We start from the raw sequence: 19,705 nt of genomic DNA on the forward strand, positions 1-19,705 counted from the left end.
GGGGAGGGTAATAGGAGCCTATATAATAAAAATAGGGACTGTCCCTATAAAATCGGGACATCTGGTCACCCGACGAGGAGCATTGTCTTCTCCCAAGCACCACTGCTCCCTCCCACTGCCTGGCGCGAGTTGGCGGGTGGCAGAGGCCAACAGCTGGATCTGCCCTGGAGGGCGCGGTCTCATCTCCCGGCCCCTGGCCTTTGGAGGGCTCTGTCCTCCCACCCCCCCGCAGGCAGGCACAGCTCTGGCATGTGCTAGGACCCTAATGTGTTACCCCCTGTATGCCTCCACCACCCTGTTCCAGGTCCGTAATTTGGTGGCCTCTGAGCCAACCCCAGGGACCCAACCCCACTACCAGCTGCTAAGACTGCAACGCATCCTGAACAGAGAGACTCAGTCCAGCGCCTCCTACCAGTGGCCATGAGATACAGCACCCTGATCCAAACCACAGCCGCTTCAACCCTCCCCCAATCCCAACAAATCCCACCCCCACCCCCGCCACCCAACGCCAACCCTCACCCCCATTCCTTCTCCCAGCTTTTCCGATCCTCTCCAGGGATGGGATGCGGCTGCCACAAATAGATCATAGAATCATAGACTATCAGGGCTGGAAGGGACCTCAGAAGGCATCTAGTCCAACCCCCTGCTCAAAGCAGGACCAATTCCCAACTAAATCATCCCAGCCAGGGCTTTGTCAAGCCTAACCTTAAAAACCTCTAAGGAAGGAGATTCCACCACCTCCCTAGGGAACCCATTGCAGTGCTTCACCTCCCTCCTAGTGAAATAGTGTTTCCTAACAGCCAACCTAGACCTCTCCCACTGCAACTTGAGATCATTGCTCCTTGTTCTGTCATCTGGTACCACTGAGAACAGTCTAGATCAGGGGCGGCTCTAGGCACCAGCAAACCAAGCTGTTGCCTAGGGCGGCCAAATCTAGGGGGCGGCAGGCTGGGCCGGTGGACCTGCCGCAGTCATGCCTGCGGGAGGTCCACCGGAGCCGCGGACGAGCGGACCTGCCGCAGGCATGACTGCGGAGGGGGCGCTCGTCCCGCGGCTCGGCTGGACCTCCCGCAGGCATGACTGCGGCAGCTCAAGCGGAGCCGCCGGACCCGCGAACCGTCCGCAGCCGTGCCCGCGGGAGGTCCGCTCGTCCCGGGGCTCCGGTGGACCTGCCGCGGGAGCTCAACCGGAGCCGCGGGAAGAGGGGACCCGCCGCGGGACCGAGGAAGGGCGGCGCAGCACACCGCGCTGCTTGGGGCAGCCTATTTTCTAGAGCCGCCCCTGGTCTAGATCCATCCTCTTTGGAACCCCCCTTCAGGTAGTTGAAAGCAGCTATCAAATCCCCCCTCATTCTTTTCTTCTGCAGACTAAACAATCCCAGTTCCCTCAGCCTCTCCTCGTAGGTCATGTGCTCCAGCCCCCTAACCATTTTTGTTGCTCTCCGCTGGACTCTTTCCAATTTTTCCACATCCTTCTTGTAGTGTGGGGCCCAAAACTGGACACGGTATCCAGATGAGGCCTCACCAATGCCGAATAGAGGGGAATGATCACGTCCCTCGATCTGCTGGCAGTGCCCCTACTTGTACAGTCCAAAATGCCATTAGTCTTCTTGCACATCCTAAGAATGACCCAGGCCTTCGGAGCCTGCAGCAGCGATGCTTTCAGAATGCACCACTGGAATCTGGAAATAAGCAACCGATTTCAAAGTGAAAATAAGGAGCAAGTGACTCCAGCCTCTCGCCTTAACCTGAGCTGGAAGTTCAGATGCACATTGCTTTGTATTAGGGCATAAAGTAGCAGAGAAGCTGGAAAAATTCAGATTGGGAACAAAGAAGAAAAAAAAAGGCCCATCTCTTTCACAAGGAGGAGAACCGGTGTTTTCAGCTCTTGCAATTTTATCACATATCTCACAATAAATTGGTGTGTTTCTTAAAGCCCCAGGTCCTGGAGTCATGGGAGAATCTCAGCTTGCATTAAATAAATCTTATATATATATAGGAAGTTTCTAGCCCGTGTGGCTGCAGACAAGACCGAAAATGTGACTTGAGTGTGATCCAGCAGGCAAAGAAGAAGAACCCCATAGTTATAATTATTTTTTCTAAATGTCATGATTTTAGGGGCCAGATCTGACTCATGATTTTTGAGCACAGGAGGTTGGCCATACTGGGTAATTAACCATTGGAAGAGATTCCTTCCATGACTCAGAATCTGTACATCAAAGCCAGATCTACACTAAGCTAGTCTTTCTAACGTAGACACAGCTGATACTGCTTAAGTGCTTTTACCAGCATAATTTATACTCGTTCCCTGAGTAAAATAAACACAGATGGGCAGGAAATGGGTTTCCCGTCCCAGGAAAATTTTCAAGATTTCAAATAGTCCAGTGCTGAATTGGGACAAAAAATTCAAAATCTTGAAAATTTTCACACCCAAAAAATCAAAAGGAAAAAAAAATCAGTTTGGGTCCATGTTTCAGTTTGATCATTTCAAGACAGTTCTTTTCAGTGTCAATCTTCTTTATTTTTTAAATAAGGGTTTAACTATAAATGAACAAACATTTCTATACAAAAAGTCATTTTGAGCGGAAAAGAAAGGATTGGATGTTTAGACAATAATAAATACAGATATTAATATAAAATATGAATAAAATAACATTGAATACTTATTAAATATTATTACCACTTCTTCCATAGAGCTTTTCAGCAGTCAATCTCCAAGCACTTTCCAAAGGAGGTCAGTATCATTAGCTCCATTTTACAGATGGGGAAAACTGAGGCACAGAGCATGAAAAGGACTTGCGCCAGGTCACCCAGCAAGCCAGTGAGAGAGCTGGGAACAGAGGCCAGTCTCGTGATTTCTATTTGAGTGTTCTATCCACTAGACTGCACAGCACTTTGTCGAACTCCATAACAAGACTATCCAGCGGTACCATAATTAATGATAATTATGAGAGGGGAATATTAAGCCTCATGCTTCAGGGTATAAACGCAGCTCTAGTTTTTAGAGATCAGAATAAGCCCTAATGTTCCAGGTGCAGATTATCTCCCATCTGCTACCGCAAAGTTCTTACGCCTTCCCCTGAAGCACCTTCTGCTGGCCACCATCAGAGACAGGATGAGACAGACCTGAGGTCTCACGCAGCCTGGCAGTGCCTATGGGCCAGGATACACCAAGCCCTTGAATCCCAGCTCTGCAAAAAGCCCTGGATAGGCAGAGCCCTGCCGACTTCAGAGGGGCTCAGGGATCGACACCATAGCAGGACGGCACCTTGAGATATTATACAATTCACTTTGGCCTGGGGGCTGGACATTCACGTATAAGGAAATAGTGTTGTTCAGGGATAAGGCACCAGCCCTGCCACTGACCTGCTGTGTGACCTTGGGCAAGTTACTTCCCCTCCCCGGGCCTCAGTTTCCCCTCCCCTCCTTTGTTCGCCTTGTCTATTTAGGTAATAAACTCTTTGGGGCAGGGACTGTCTCTCACTATGAGTAAAGGGGCCCAGATCCTGGCTACAAACACCCCAGTTCTGGCTTCCCGCTAATCTCCCCTTCATCACATCGGAGGCCTGGCGAGAGACAGGAGGAGCGTATTTTTGTAATGGCAGACCCCGGGGACCTTCAGCCCTTCACATTTTAATTTAAGATCTGCCTTGGGGGAGGCAATGTGACGATTCAGAGCACGGTGAGTCCCAAAAGCCAAGGAAGCTGCATCCGATCATTTCAATTAGCGCAACTCAACTTTGCAAAGGAGATGGTATTCAGGGGGAAGAAAAAAATAATCTTGACCTGATTCTCCACTGCACTGGCATGTTTCACATTTACCTGGCACCCCGGGCAGTCACTTACTCACGGCTGGGGGCTGTGGTTTTGTTCTGTCTGTAGAGTCCCTGGCACGAAGGGGTTTATGGCACTACAGTAATGCACCTAATAATCGTAAAAGCTTGAAAACCTGACCCCTAAAGGCTCAAAAAAGTGGAAGACAAAGAAGAAGAACCCAACAGTGATTTATTCATATCTAATGGTGGGGTTTTTTTTAAGAAAAGCTCATGATATTTGGAGGTTTGGGGCCAGCAATCCTGAAATCCTCTATAAGCCACCTGGAGGTTCGTGAAAACCTGATCCAGCCAGTATTTTCCATTGGGATTTGGGTGGAGCTGGTTAATTTCTCTTTCCCAGGTTCCACACCCTTCCCATGCTATCCCCTGTGGTCACCACGACTGGCCACACCTGAGAGATTGATTCCCTTGCTAGACATGGAAAGTTATCCCCTCTCCCTGCATCCCAATGCAAACTCATCCCAGCTCGACTCAATGCCCAGTCCCAGCCTCTCGTCTCTTCCTACTGGCCCCAAGCCGAGGTCCCGTGTGCCATAGAAAGACCCAGCCAGCTCCTCTGTTTGGACAAGCAGGACTGACTCCGCTCCACGCTCCCTGCTCTGCAGGGGAAAATGAAATGCAGCTGGACACACTTGCTGGGACGCATCCCACAAAGACGGGAAGGAGGGTGGAGTTGGGACCCTGCCAGCCTGGGCCGGTGGTAGAGCCCCGGGTGCCACGTAGCTCCGTGAAAAGCGAGCACATCTCACCACCTTTCAGGGCCTGACCCAGTTCCCATTAGAGTGAGTGGAGAAATTTCCCTCTTTACTAATACAGATTCTCAGTTACAGTCGGGCCCCTGCGTGCAGCTCTGGCAGCCTAAAGGAGCCTTAAAGGGATGGAAATGACCCCCCAAGTTCCCCCTCCCTATGCAGGGGGCTTACCCAGCCAGCGTGGACCTGACGTAAGTGACCTGCCCAGCCCTGCTTCCAGACTCCAGCCTGGGGCCATGGCCAGAGCACAGCGCATTATGGGTATTCTGTGCTTCCCAGGGGCCGTGAAAGGCAGAGTAAATTACAGCAGCCCCGAGGCTGCTCTAAGTGACACCGGATGCTGAGCAGGGTCCTGCGCGCTCCCAGAATTTGGGACGCACACTAGTAGCTTAAAGCCACTTTAACTCCCCGCTCCCTGCCCAAGCGCCGGAATGGAATATCTGAGAATCAGGCCTGCTGTGGCTAGACAAAGGATTCAGTGGGTTGTTTCATACCCCCACTCCTCCACTAGCAACCGGCCCTTCCCCCCAAATCGCTTGCCCCCCGGGAATCAGTGTAACGGTGCAGAGCAGCCAGAGAGTGGCGGAACCGGCCTGTTCCGGCACAAGCGTAGGGACAGGGCTCGTGACACCTGCTCACGTCCCCTTTGGGCAGGGCGGGGAGAAAGCAGAGCTTCCTTGCCAGACTGCAGGATGTCAGAGTCGATCAGCAGGATGCCGATGCGTCGTCCCGCTGCCAGGAAAGGTGAGCGCCAAAGTCCCCAAGTTCAGGGGTGGTTTGATATGTGCTTTGCTGGTTGCTGCCGTAATTGCTCTCCTGCAAGAAGGCACCTTTTACAGCCAGGATAAAGGGCCCGACTCCTCATTGCCCAGCACCTGACACTGTTGTTTACACCGACACACATTCTGATACCCCAGCAGCGTACGCCCGCTTTGCCCTGGCGGACACGACAACCCAACACACAGGGCAGTAAAAATGCCAAGGTCTCGGTCCTTTACGTCAAGGCGCTCCGGGGTCTGGGCCCCGCAAATCGAAAGACCTCGATCCACAAGGCCGCTCCTCTGGCCAAATGGAACCTGTCCCATCGGGGCAGGAGAGAGGCGTGTCTCTGGGGCCAGTCCACGCCCGGGGAATGAATTCCAGGAATCAGGGCCCCATCACAAACTCCCCCCCACCTCCCGATCCATTTCTTTGCCCTGGCCTGTCTACCATAAACACAGAGCAACATGCGTATTAAACACAAACAAAACCTTCACCCCCACCACAAAAGACCCTACCAAAACAAGACACTCCACTGCCCACGAGGAAGAAGAACTCGCATAGAACAGAGATCAAGGCCCTTTAAAGATCTCTCCGGGCTGAACCTCACCCAGCTGCGACCCCGCCCACGTGCCAGCCACTCTCTGACCCCACTGTCTACGTTTCGTGCCAACAACCCAACCCAGGGAGCCTTCCCCTCGTTCGAAGGGGCTCATCCAACATCTGCCGACAAGATGGGGCCGGGCCCGCCTGGTTCTAATTTCCAAAAGACGTAAAAAATTTTAATGACCGGCCATTTATAACCCGGGTCGTAAACCCTCTGCTTCAATTGCCTCCCAATCTAGCCCAGACACAAAGGCTCCCGAGCGCTCTCCTCTCTTGATTCTCACCTTCCTTTGTGCCTTCAACTTTAACGGCTTTTCTTTTCCTCTCCTCCTTGGCAAATAAATAACCGGTTCGCTCCCCCGGGGCTTCCACTGCGCACCCGCTCTCCCCTGGGGGGAGCTCTGTCAGGACATGCTTCCTTTGTAGTTTAATGAAGGTCTATTTGTAAAGGGGGGAGAAGTTTGTTTCATAAAGGGCCCCCCCCACAAAAACCTCACAGCTAACGGGGGATGGATTCTGGAAGCGGTACAGGGAATTCCTCCCCGGGGCTGGCCTCAGCAGCCTTTTCCATTTAATTCTGGCCGAGGTAGCGCTGGGGGAGCAACGAGGGAAGGGGTGTGTGGGGGGGAGGGATCTGGGAACCAGAGGATGAGCTAGAGCAATGGATGGAGTTGCTCCAGCCAGGGGAGAATTTAAGACCCCCCCACCGTTTGGCTGAGCTAAGCGGCACAATCTCGGTTTCCATGCTGGGCGGGGGCGGGCGGCGTGGCTAGATGCAGGTGCCATCCAGGGCAAACGTGGCTTCCCCGATTTCCCAGGGGAGTGTGTTTGTGTGGTGGGGGGGATAAAACCCTGTGGGATCAGTTGGGGAATATACAGCCAGTAGAGCAGGGCCTGCAGAGGGAAAGGTGAACCGGTGGGTGGGGGGCGATTTGGTGGATCCAAACCCACCACCCTGCCCCGTTTCTCAACATTTGCTTAGGCCTGGAAAAATCAGCTCTCCCCTGCCCGCCACCCCCGCACCTCCGGCCTCCTGCCCCCCTTCCCCTGGCTGACCAGCCCTCTGCCGCAGTGAGGTCTTTTGCCCCAGGGGGGCGTTAATTGAGGGGAAGGAATGAAGAAAGCCAGCCCGCCTGACAGGCACTTCCTTCTCCCCCAGCCCGGATTAGCGGCCAGGCCTTTCATCTCTCGCGGGCTCAGGAAGAGCGGGGGGCTATGCCCGGTGGTGAGGTACCGCGCGCTGCCAGCTGCGGGGGTGAGGAGATGGCGCAGCTGGACAAGAGGAAGAGTGGCCACGGGGCACCAGAGATTTGGGTTCCATCCCTGCCTCCGCCACGAACAGCATGGTCCTTCCTTGGTCTATTCAGCCCGCGAGAGCTTTGGGGTGGGCTGGGGGTCTCTCTGTGGGGGGCGGCACCAGCTTGGTCTCTCTTTGTGGCCCATCAGCTGGCAGGGGATACATGGGACGGGGAGGAGACCAGGCTATGGGGCTGGGGCCAGTTTTGAGAGAGTTTTCCGAGAGGCTGGAATTCATCCAACCATGGGGCAGAGCTCCCGAGGCCAGCAGCAGCGGGGGGGTGAACGCCCTGGCTGTGTGTCCGTTCAGGAGCATTTAACACCATAAACTTCAGACACACACACACCATACTGTCCTTCACACGGGTGCACGCAAAGCCCCAACCCTTCTGCTCAGATCTGCATCCCAGGCTTCGGGCCTGTTCATCTGGAGGCGCCGACTCCACGTACAAGAGGCTGCGGCTCTGCCCGAGACACTTTTACAGACTCAACTGGGGACAAGTTGGCAAACCCATTTTACACATGGGGAAACTGAGGCACAGGGACAAAGCGATCCGCCCAAGGGCGCACAGGGAGCCTGTGGCAGAGCTGGGAGTTGATCTCTGGAGACCTAGCCTTGTGCCTTAATCACCAGGCCAGCCCTCCTCCTTTCTGCTGTCTCACCCCGTCCAGGCTTCCTTCAGGCCAAGAATGAAGCACAGAATGGGGGGGTAACAGGTGCCTTGCTGGCCACTGCCAGTCCGCTGGGCGTACCCACGGTTCTTGGGCTGCCACAATGAGCATTTGTCACTATATTCCCTGGAGGGAATAAAGACCCGGCTGCTATCTAGTCCTTGTCAGAGGTGGATCTTAAAGCACATTAACAAAGGAGGTCAGTCTCACTTTCTGTACAGGTGGGGAAACTGAGGCACGGGGCAGCACAGTGACTTGGTCAAGGGCAGCCGGCAGAGCTAGGAACAGAAGCCAGGCCTCAGGTGTCCCAGTGGAAACGCAGTTGGACCCCACCCTCCAGAGCTCCTCGCTCCCCACCAGCCCATGGGGCGAGGCAGGAAGGTGGACAAAGCGACCCCCGATTCTGTGTGATTCACGGACAGGCTGTAACTTGCGCCTAACCCACCGACTGCACCTGCCTCGGCGTTAACAGGCCTAGTCTTCCCGCCACATGCTATGGCCGGGCACAGAAGGCCCCTTCCTCTCTGGTTGAACGAAAGCAGAGCAGGTCCCCAGCCCCACGGCCACGGGCAGGGAAGGGAAGACGGTTGTTCCTCCAAAGGGGGTGGTCGGGTCTCTCTCCTTCCCCCAGGAGGCGAATGGGTTCCAGCACGTAACCGTGGCTCAGAGGGCGAGATTCGGAACCCACCGCCCCCGGCCGCGCCCCGCTGGCCTCGCTCCACGTTTCCTGCCCGGCGGTGCCACCGGCAGCCAGGAGTCTGAGTGCTAGCGAGGCGCAAGGGGGGAACCCGCGTGACCAGCTCCCCAGGGACGCCCGTCTGGGTGATAAGCAGCCGGCTCTGAACCCTGGCTGACCTCAGCCGGGAAAGCAACACAGGCCAGAACAAAAGCTCCCTGCTTCCCTCTCCTGCTTTCCCCCTCCCACGTTCACCCCGTCTTTCTTTAATCACGGTCAGCGCCTCAGGCCGGCTCTGCTGGGGGTGGGCTGGGGGCAGAATTAGGTCAGCCCAGTCAACAGAGACCCAGGGGCTCTGGAACAGTTTTTATAGTGGGGGTGTGGTGAGCCATTGAACCAAACTGTAAATCCTATATATCATGGAAACCACTTCAAAGTTCGGGGGTGCTGCAGCACCCCCTGCACTCCCAGCTCCAGCACCTATGCAGAGACCCCACTTTGGTTCCCGGGCAGCCTGGGAGATGCCACCAGCCCCTTTAGCCGGGAGCATCGGCCGTTAGGGGCCGATCTCGTCTCCTGGCCTTTGCTAGCCGGAGAACCAGGCCTCTGAGTCAGCACTACTCTTAAAGCAATTTTGCCTTGGACAGTGTCCAGCTACCACCCCCGGACCCCTCTGGATGAGCTAAGGGGATACACCCTCCCCCCCCCCCCCCCCTGCAAGGAGCAGCATCACCCTCCACTGGCCAGAAAGGAGCCTCGGTGTGAACGGGACACGTGGCCCTGCTGTCTGAAAGCTGGGGCTGGCAGCGCCACGGACGTCTCACCCCCAGGCAGACTGGCTCCCCACGGCCCCACGCCTCCCCCGGTTCCAAGTGGGGGTAAAATCTAGCACTGTGCTGGGACGTAGAGGAAAGAGCCAGGGTAAATGCCATGGCAGGTGCCTGCGTGCTGGGTAAACTCACAGCGTCCTCTTGATTTCTGCGACTTGGGAAAGACCACGTCGCTGGCTTATTTACGGAGCCCTCCCGCCCCAGGACAAGGAAAGGCCCACCCCTGGAGAGGTCTAACAGAACCGGAGGCGGATGGCCTCCGTTGAGCATCAGGTCGCAGATGCAGTGCTGGGAAAAGCTACGCCAGCGCCGTCCTGGGCAGCGTGTCCAACACAGCGTCTCTGCCCCTGACCTGGAGGAGTCGCTCTCCAGGACTCATTCCACACTTGGCTGCTGTGCCCGGACGGCCAACCACGCAGCTGGCTAGTGCCGGCGGCTTTAGAAAGTAACAATAATACCAAGCACTTTCCATCCGCAGACCGCAAAGCGCTTTACCAAGGAGGTCGGATGTTACGGATGAGGAAACTGAGGCACGAAGCGGGGAAGCGACACTCAGCAGGCCAGGAACGGCACCGAAGAGACCCTTTTGTTTTGCCTTGAGGAGGTTTACCCCTTAGAAACCCCCGCTCACACAGAGCCACAGAACGTCCGTCAGCTGACAACAGTTTTGCCCACTTGGCTTGGGCTGATCCTGGTGCGCTATCTGCAATCCCTCGAGCCAGGGTCCGGGAGAAATCAAGGGCCCCATAAAGAACCAGCCCTGGTTGTTCTTTAAAAAACAAAGGATAAATAAACCTAGAGCCTGCAGCCTCCATTGCTATGATTAGTGTTACTCCAGGTGGAACTGGGAGCAGAATCCGGCCTGACAACATGCCACAGGGGAGCTGTCCTCAGCACAGGGCGATCCCCAGAATTACTCGGAGCCATCCAGCCCCCGGGGTGCGGTTGCAGATGCTCGGGGATTGCAGGACGGGGTTGCTTTCGGAGCATGTAGACGACCTTCCTGCCCTTCTGTGGCCAGCTCTCATTTTTACGCCCTGGAGCTCTCAGACGTTTCTACGACTTCCCGTTTCAGTGACAAGGAAGGAAGTCGTTGCCCCTGTTCTAACGAAAGTTCCTCTGAAAGCTTCCTTGCGCTGCTCGTCTGCCTGAGCCTTGGGGCTCCTGGGAATGAGCTCGGGGAAGTGGGGGCCAGGCCTCGAGGGTCAGGTACCGGCAGAGTGACCCGGGAACATCTCGGCGTGAGAGTAGCGGACAGGACCTCGTAGGGAGAGAAAAGGAAGGAATCTGATTCCGGGTTGTTTTAAGTGGTACCCTCACAAACAGAAAGGCCAGATTGGATCAACCACGGGGGTGGAGTGGGGCAGGGAGAAGGTGCCGGCCTTCTTGTAAAGGGGACGGAGAACTGTCTTCAGGGGATACTCTGAGCAGGTCCCTCCAGAGGAGAGGCTGGGCTTCTGTGCAGTGAACTAGGACACTTTGGTACCATTCCTGGTTCTGTCACAGTAGCTGGGTGACCGTGGGCAAGTTCCCCACTCTGTGACTCAGTTTCCCTACCCATCCTTTCTCTATTTAGATAGTCCCTGCCCCCCAGAGCTTATTTCTCACTAGGTATATGTACAGCCCCTAGCACAATGGGGCCCTAATCTGGGTAGGAGTTTCTAGGCACTGCTGCAGTACAATCCACAAGGATGGCTTATTCCACCCAAATCCCTTTGTCCACCCCTGGCGTCAGGGTCAGCTGTTCCAGTCTACTCCACTGCCACCCTCCAGTCCTTCCCTCCATCTAACCTAAGGAAATAAAAACCCAGCCCCCAGCACAGGGTGACATCTGACCCAGCAGAGCACAGCCCTGCATTCAAACAGCCTGGTTATCATATTAAGTCATTTGTGACCATGGAGTTTAGGAACTTGGCTTTCCCAAAAACAGCTTTTGAAAGGAATATCTAGTCCAACCTTCATGCTTCAGGGCATCAGCCAAAAACTAATTACTGGGGGTCAGGAAGGAACATTTGGGGAAAAATTTCATCTCTGCTGTTTGCTGGGTTCTCTAAAGCAGCTGGTACTGGTGAGTATCAGAATAAAGACAGCAGAACAGATGGACCCTGTGGTCTGATCCAGCCGGGTGATCCCTATGTTCCATATTCCTTTTCTTCTGTCTGGATTCAGATGTTCCTCTTATGGGGGACTTTGAGTCAACAGCTGGTCCCTGGGCCACATCCATTTCACCACAGGCTGGCGATCGGTGCAGGGGAAGAGCTGGAAGAAGCTTTTCTAGGACTCAGGCAGACGGAGAGAGAAGAGGCCAGAAGAGGGTTGGATTCCGGAAGCACGTGGACATTGTGCAGGCAGCGACAGGAGTTTTCCCCTTCACCTTGCCAGGGTCATAAAAAAAACCAAGTGATTTAACTTACTTATGAGGCAGAGACACCGGGTGATGTCAGGCTTTGTTCCTTTAGCTTGAATGAGCTCTGAGCTCCATCATCCCAGACACACAAAGGGCCAGACTGACCCCTGTCCCAGACCATAATAGATGTATCAGGGATTGAGCAAGGGATCTCCAGAACCATCCAGCTAGTTGGGGCAGTAACAGACTCATCTCCTCTGTGGATCAGCACCGAGGGGGGCCTGTTACACACTCATCAGCAGGCTATGTTTGCACGTCCCCTGGATTGCTGCTGGGAAGGCATGTTATAAATTTGGGCAGCCCGAGATTAGGAATAGGGGTGTGGCCTATCGTGCACCCTCCCCCTGCAACTTGTAGCAACAGAGAATGGCTAAGTCAGAGGCCACACCTCCTCCAGACCCCTGCCCCAAAGAGCTTGCAAACAAAAGGAGGAGAGGGGAAACTGAGGCACAAAGGGTAAGTGACTTGACCTAGCAGAGCCAGGAAAGGAACCCAGGAGTCAGTCCCTGAGTCTCAGGCTGGTGCAGACAGCTACAGAATGAATCCCCAAGTTGCTACATTTCTGGAGCCACTAAGACGGAGTGGTGTCTAAGATCTCTGTTACAGGCGGCCATAAATCCTTCCAGATGAGACCGTAACCCTTGATCCATCCCGTGTGGGACTTTATCAAATGGCTTTCAGCAGCTTGTATAACAAAAATAAAGTTTACGCTCAAAGGCTGCGAGAACGAATGTGGTTTTAACAGTTGAATTAATATGTTTGGTTAGTTCGTGTTCGAGGAACATTTGATCGTAAAGTTGTAACCCAGGAGATTCGGGTCTGGTGGACGTGTCCTCTATGGGCAGGCAGCTGCCTTTGGGGCCAGATCCTAGCCAGCGTGAACTGCTGGAGCGCCATTGACTTCATCCGAGCTGAGAATCCAGCCCTAGATGTCTGTGAAAGCACCTGTCACCCTCGATTCTTTGGGTCGATTTTGCCTCGATTCTTTGGGTCGAAGCTCCAACCACCGGAGCTTCAGAAGAAATTTCTTCCATGGGCAAGATTATTCTGTAGGTGCTCGCTAAGGAGTTTCTTGCGCCTCCCTCTGAATCGGGGAATTTTTGAGTCTGATCCTCCTAAGTCCCAGAATTCCAGTTGCTTGTACCCCACAGCGAGAAACATCCCCGAATGCAGAGAGCCCAGCAGCAAGGCAAAGCACCCTCCAGAACGCTTTACTCCAGACGAAGTCCCCGCTGTGTAGACACAACGAAGTCGGAAACAGCCGCATGCGGACGCAAGTATTGCAGGTTCTCTCAGCTGCAACAGCTAGTGTGCAAAACACTCAGTGCGAGATACCTTGGCCCTGCCCTCCCCCCGCCATTTAGACAAGGCCTTAGAGAGGAGATACTGGGCTGAATGGACGTGGGTCTGTTAATTCCTACATTCCACTCCAGGGCATGGCTATTAAACCTCCCATTAGAGGTTGTCACCTCCAGCCAATTCCTGGCAGGGCCGCAGGAAAACCAGCCCCACCCATCCTTTTGGAAAGCCCAGGGAGATCTAGGGTTGCCAGTTTTGGCTGGATGCATTCCTGGAGGTTTCATCACATGACATAATCTTCAATTAAAGATGACTCTTTCATTCCTGGAGACTCCAGGACAATCCTGGAGGGCTGGCATCCCTACAGCTCCTCAGACGGGAGGTGCTGTCGCTGGACCAGTAGTGATGGCTATGGAACAAGACACGTGTGGCCGGATATTCCAGGCCTCAGGACCCACCAGGAGGGTCAGATTGCGAAAGAGGCTCAGCGCCCAAGGCCTTGAGCTCTTTGAAAAACCAGACCACTTATTTCTGTGGCTAAACAGGAGCTGAGTTCTGTATTAAGACCATCCCAGTTCAGCTTCTTAGATCTTGTCTACACTTAAAACCACAGGGGTCTGACTCCCACCTCCCCAGGAGGAAGCAGCTAGGTCAATAGGAGAATTCTCCCATCAACCTAGTACTGTCTACACACTGCTGGTTAGGTTGGGTTGAGTTAATGGCGTCTTTCAGGGGTGTGGATTTTTTTCACCCCATAGCGATGTAGTTATACCGACCTAATCTCCTAGCATAGACGAGGCCTTAGAGAGACACTGGGCATGCCCGAGGAACTGGCAAGGCCTTGGAGACAGCACAAAGAGGAACCATGTAATACAGTTCATCTTTGCGAGCAGGCATTATGCAAAACAGCTCCTGGTGCTAGTCAATGTCACGTCCTCGTCTGGGTCGCTCTGGCGCGAGGGCCGCTCAGCCCGTTTCCTTGCATGACAGCGGGCCGCTGTGCGGGGATCCAGCCGAGATCTGATCACGAGAGCGCAACCAGAGAAAGGGGAAGGATAGCCCTGCGGTTAAGTCTCTGAACTGGGGTTTGGGAGACGGGGGATCTGTTCCTGGCTCCGCCCCAACTTGCTGTGCACAGAGGGTTAGTAAGAGAATAAACTTTATTCTCCTGGCCCTGGTGGTGATTTCTACATACAAACTCCCCACGTGCTGTGGGAACCTTTGCCTGCTAATTAGTGCAGTCATCTTTCTAGGTGACAGCCAGAGGCAGCACAATAGAAGACCCATGGGTCTGATTTCGCAGAGTATATCCTAGGCTTCTAGCACGGATCCGTGACAGGGCCCCAGCTTTGGAACGGTCTTTGGGAGGAGCCCCTCAGTGCCAGATCCCCGAGGTGTCTCACACTCCCTCCAGGGTAGGGCAGGTGGCTTCACCGTCTCCTTAGAACTGGCCTTCTCTGAGCCAGCAGCACCCCTGCTTCACACCGCGAACTCCGGTCAGCGAGGGCCGCTGAGACAGATGCCGACGGAGACTCGTACGCTCTTCGGGGATTCACGCCCCTTGTTCAGTATCTGCAGAGACGCTCGCACAGCTGCTGTCAGAACCTTAGGGATCCAATGTGTTAGCCCTCGGTTCAAGCTCTGTCTGACCGTCCGCTTGGCTCCTTCCTCCGACTCCAGCTGAGAGTCCTGACTCCTTCAAGCAGCCAGCTCGGATCCCCCATCTCACCTCCCAGCCCTTTGCTGGGGAAATGCTGCTCGGCCTCCCAGAGGAGAGGAAAAGTCCATATCCCCCTGTCAGGAAGTTTCATTATTGGGATGGGAAACTGAGGCACGGGGAGAGATGAAGTAATTTACCGAGGCAGGGAGCCTGAGGCAGAGCCAGGAACCAAGCCCAGGGCTCTTGAGTCTAACACCCCCCTTCCTCCCTGTGCTTAAGCAACTGCCACGGCTTCCCCGCGGAGGGAGCCCTTCCATCCCTGCAATGCATCTACCTCTGAAGTGGAACCTGGCAGCTGAACAGTTGTTCTGAAACAGCTTTTAATCACCACTGCCCTGGGGCTAGCTTTGAACCCCTGAACAGGCTGGGAAAGACTCTGGAACACCTGAGCTAGCTAGCCCATTCCTCTGGTACAGGCCGCCACATGAAGCCCCTCCATCCATCACCAGAACATTTCCTTCTCCACATCTGGTCTCCCATACACTCCCCCTGACCCCTGGATAGACGCACTAACTATTCCAACTATGTTGTGGCTAGTGGGTCCTTTCCAACGGCTGAAATATTTCTGGGGATCAATTGTTTTAATGTCTATTTCACTTCTCCATTATTCCTCTAATAAGGTCGAACATCTGGAAGGCTGGATGCTTTAAGCACCACTGCTTAGTTCAGTTTAACTATCACACCATGGTAACAGGGGAAAAAAATCTATGCTACAAACATCCCAGACCATAAAATGCCACAGAAATTAAATATAAATGCAAAGGCCATGTTTCCTTTGTGGGTGTGGTATGTTTGCAGCAGCTAACAATCAAAGTAAAAATCTCCCAGGACGCGATATGCAGGAGTATGACTCTGAAGGGGAATGTTTTAAATTCCTCTTGGGTGATACAGCTAATGAGCCCCGAATTTCTCTAGAGGCAAAGATTTTACAAACCTGTCCCTGGAATGCAGCCACCTCTGGGGTGGGGCATGGTTACCATACAACAGCCACACAGAACATGGCACAGGGATCATTCACTCATCACTGAAACACAGCAATCTCTGGGGTAGGGGACAACAGCTGTTTAACAGTGCCCAACAACAGCTCAGGACAGGAAGTTGGGCGTGTTTGGAAACAACTGAAAGCAGAGAGGAGTTATGGAGGTGAAATGTAATGACACCTTTCAGAATTAGGCCAACTCTCTGGCGTTAAAGCCCCCAACTCTTGCACACACAAGAAAGCACCAAGGATCTTCAAGGCAGGAGAACCATTTTGCGCGTTTTACCAGCATGGAGGGTACTTCTAGCATTACAGCACTTTCTGCAGCTCACATCCCCTGCTGCTCCACCACAGCCAACACCTGTGAACCTCAGGTCCCACTGCAAAGCCCATCTGTTCACCCTGGAAGGAGGGGTGAGTGGACAGAGGAGAAGCATGTTTTGCTTTGGACAGCAGCTCCTTTTGGTTTGCATTTTTTTCCTCCACCCATCGCTTGCCAGCTTCCACCATATTTGGCAATGCCCTTTAATCCCCAGCTCCTGGAGTCACGTGGTTAGGGCAGAGTCTCCGCTTCCATTTAAAGAAAAGAAGAGCCAAGCTGGAAAGTGTGCCCTCCCCCACACCCTTCCAGGCTCGGACACTGGCCAGCAAATAAACAGAACCCAACATGTCTTGTTAATCCGATCTCAACTTTAGGGGCCCAACTCATGAATTCGAAACACTTGGGGCTGCCGATCCTGAGCAAGCTCTGTGCTGGCAGGGAGGAAGGGAGACTCCCAGATACCCTCGCTGGCCAGAGAATACAGTAAACCGTACAAGAACATCCCATGGCAGGCTCCCTGCTTTTCCAGAGCTTCAGTTCCAGGGCTAGAAAACCCGCTGAGCTAAATGCAGCCACCACATCAAACGTTATCAAAGCCTACAGCTGCCTGGAGCAGCCCTGGTGATAGGAGAGAGGCAGGCTGGGCTGTGACGAATATGAAGAGGGCTGCTAGGGTCAGACAGACCTCGCCATCCTCTCTGGCCGCTAGGCTGGGCTATATAGATCACCGGACAGGGTTTTCCCAAAGACTAGCTGACAGAAGAATCACATGCAGGCTTTGGAGTTCTGCTCCCATCACCAGGGCCTCTGGCCAACACCCTCCATTAAGTTGGACGTGTTTGCTGGCTAAGCAATGATAACCCCATGCTATCACGCATCCCACCAGCCCCTCCACACCCCTTACCTTTGCATGGGTCCAGGCAGGGGCTGTTGGTTTTGGCACCAGGGCAGAGTGCAATTGCTGACAGATTTCCCCCTCTCTGGCTTCGCTGCTCAGGCTGTTACTAAGGCAAAAACTTGGCCAGAGGGAAGGGGAAAGAACTGTGTTTGTAAGGCCCCTGGGCCGCACCTGATTGATTGATTGTTTGGAAGCACACAATGCAGACACGCCTAAAGGCAGCAGGAGCAGGAGCAGGCAGTCTGGTGGTGATTTGGGATTCCATGCCTAGCGGATAAGCCAGGGGTGACTCTTGCTCAGAGTCAGCGGTTTATCCTGATGCTCAAAATCTGAGACCATGTTAGCAGAGAGCCTGGATAAAGGACAAGCAACTCCTTCCTTTGAAACATGGAGCAAGCCCCACCCAGTCAGCATCCTGCAATTGCAAGAGGCTCTGGGTCAATGGCTGTGTTATTGTTTGTGCTACAGTCTTGTCCAGAGAAGCCACACCTGAGATCAGAGCCCTTTGCGCCAGGTGCTGCACAGACATGTAGTGTGACAGTTCCTGCCCCGGTGAGCTCACCATCTGAACAGACCAAAGAGGGAACGGGGAAACTGAGGCACGGAGCAGGGCCGTGACAGCAGGGGAGGGGTGGAGCTGGGACTGGAATTCAGGACTCCTCACTCGCAGGCTAGACTTACCCATTGGGCCATGCTGCCGTTTGCTCGCCGCAGCTGAAGAACAGCCTGGAAAAGGGACCCTGAAAAAGATCTGGGGGTCGCGGTGGATAATCAGCAGAACAGGAGCTCCCAGCATGCCCCTGGGCCAAGAGAACAAATGTGATCCTGGGATGCAGAAACAGGGAAATCTCGAGTAGGCGCAGGGAGGTTATTTTGCCTCTGTATTTGGCACTGGTGCGACCGCTGCTAGGATCCCGTGTCCAGGCCTGGTGCCCACAATTCAAGAGGGGTAAATTGGGGAGGGTTCAGAGAGAAGCCTCGGGAGAGATTCGAAAACCTGCCTTCCTGTGGTGGACTCAAGGGCTCCATCTCTTCAGGGTAACAAAGAGAAGGCGAAGGGGTGAATTGATCCTGGTCCCTACACGGGGAATGACGGGCTCTTCCATCTCGCAGAGAAAGGGCTCCCGTGCGCCAGCAGCTGGGCGGTGCAGCTGGACAAATTCAGACTGTACATTTTTAACGGTGGGAATTCTTAACCATTGGAACAATTGACCCAGGGGCGGCTCCATTCTCAAAGATCTGCCCTGGGCATTATTGTGGGGACGGTCTCTGGCTTGTGCTACGCAGGAGGGTCAGACCAGAGGATCATGTTGGTCCCTTCTGGCCTCGACATCTATTTCCAGCCAGGCAGGGGCACTAGATGCAGGGGCTGGACTTGGGCGCTGCAGGATCTCTGTTCTCCTGATGCCCTTGGCATCTGCTCCACCAAAGCCCAGCCTCACAGACAGCAGCCCTGTTTTTCTATGCAGCCCATTCTCTCCCCATGACACTCCCGTGCCCAGCCACTACACAGGGGTCCCTCTACCACAGCCAGAGCGGGTGCAACAGGCTGGGGACCCAATTGCATCTATCTAAGGCTCCCGCTATTACCAAAGCACCCCCTATGGTGCTAGGGGCTGTACGAGTATCTGAGCACCTCACCTTCTTGGATGTATTTATTCTCACAGCACCCTGTGGGCAGGGCAGTGCTGTTATCCTCGTCGTGCAGATGGGGAAACTGAGGCACGGAGCGAGTCTAAAGTCTGTGGCAGAGCAAGGACTGGAACCTCTATCACCTGCTTTGCAGGCTAGAATCCTAACCACTGGACCAGCCTTCCTCCCACCCCCATGACGTCTGGACCCACAAGCATCATGGGGTCCCCTGTCCAGTGAAGGGGCCATCTGAGACAACCCCTCCCACCCCCCGACTCATTTCACACAAGTCACCGAACAAATCTGCAACAGTTTTTGCTCACACCCAGCCCGGCTCAGATTCAAACTGGTGACCTTAAGGTGACAGACTCTGTATCCTGTTTCCAATGCCCCCCACCGCCCCATAGCTGCGCAGCCCTCCCCCCCAACCCAGCTCCCTGAGTGGCGTGAGAAACCCTGCAGATGTGACAGGAGCTAGCCAAAGTCCCTAATTAGTTTGGCATGTCCCGAGGTTTTGCAATCATAACGCCGGGCGGGTGTTTTCACTTTTCATTGTTCGCGGGGCCCCCAGGGTGAGGACGCAGGGTAAACAGGGCCTGTTTCTAACCTTCACGCCATCCCAGCCATTCCCACCGCACAGGGGAGATTGAAAACACTTAAGCAAACGAAAGCTGAGCCCGGGGTCTTTCCTGGCAGTGTCCTGAGCAGATCTCAGATAGGATTTTTTGTTATGACTCTGGAGGGATGAAGGACACCCACAAACCTATACAGATCAAAGGCTCTGGGAGGAGGGGGGGGGTCAGCACAGAGGTGGTCCGGTTGAGTTTGGAGTAAGGGGCAGCAGGGACCTGACCCCAAAGTTATTTGCCTTATGGCTTGTTTCATTTATTTCTGGGGTCGGGGCATGCAGGATGAGCAGGCAAAGGGGTGGGGGGCCTGGTGTTTGCAAAGCACTTGCTGGATTTCATCCAGCGCTGTGCAGGGGTAAAGACAGACTGGAGACACTCTGAGGACAAACGGAC

This window comes from Mauremys mutica, chromosome 17 (genome assembly GCF_020497125.1).
Source record: "Mauremys mutica isolate MM-2020 ecotype Southern chromosome 17, ASM2049712v1, whole genome shotgun sequence".
In the NCBI taxonomy this organism is placed as follows: Eukaryota; Metazoa; Chordata; order Testudines; family Geoemydidae; genus Mauremys; species Mauremys mutica.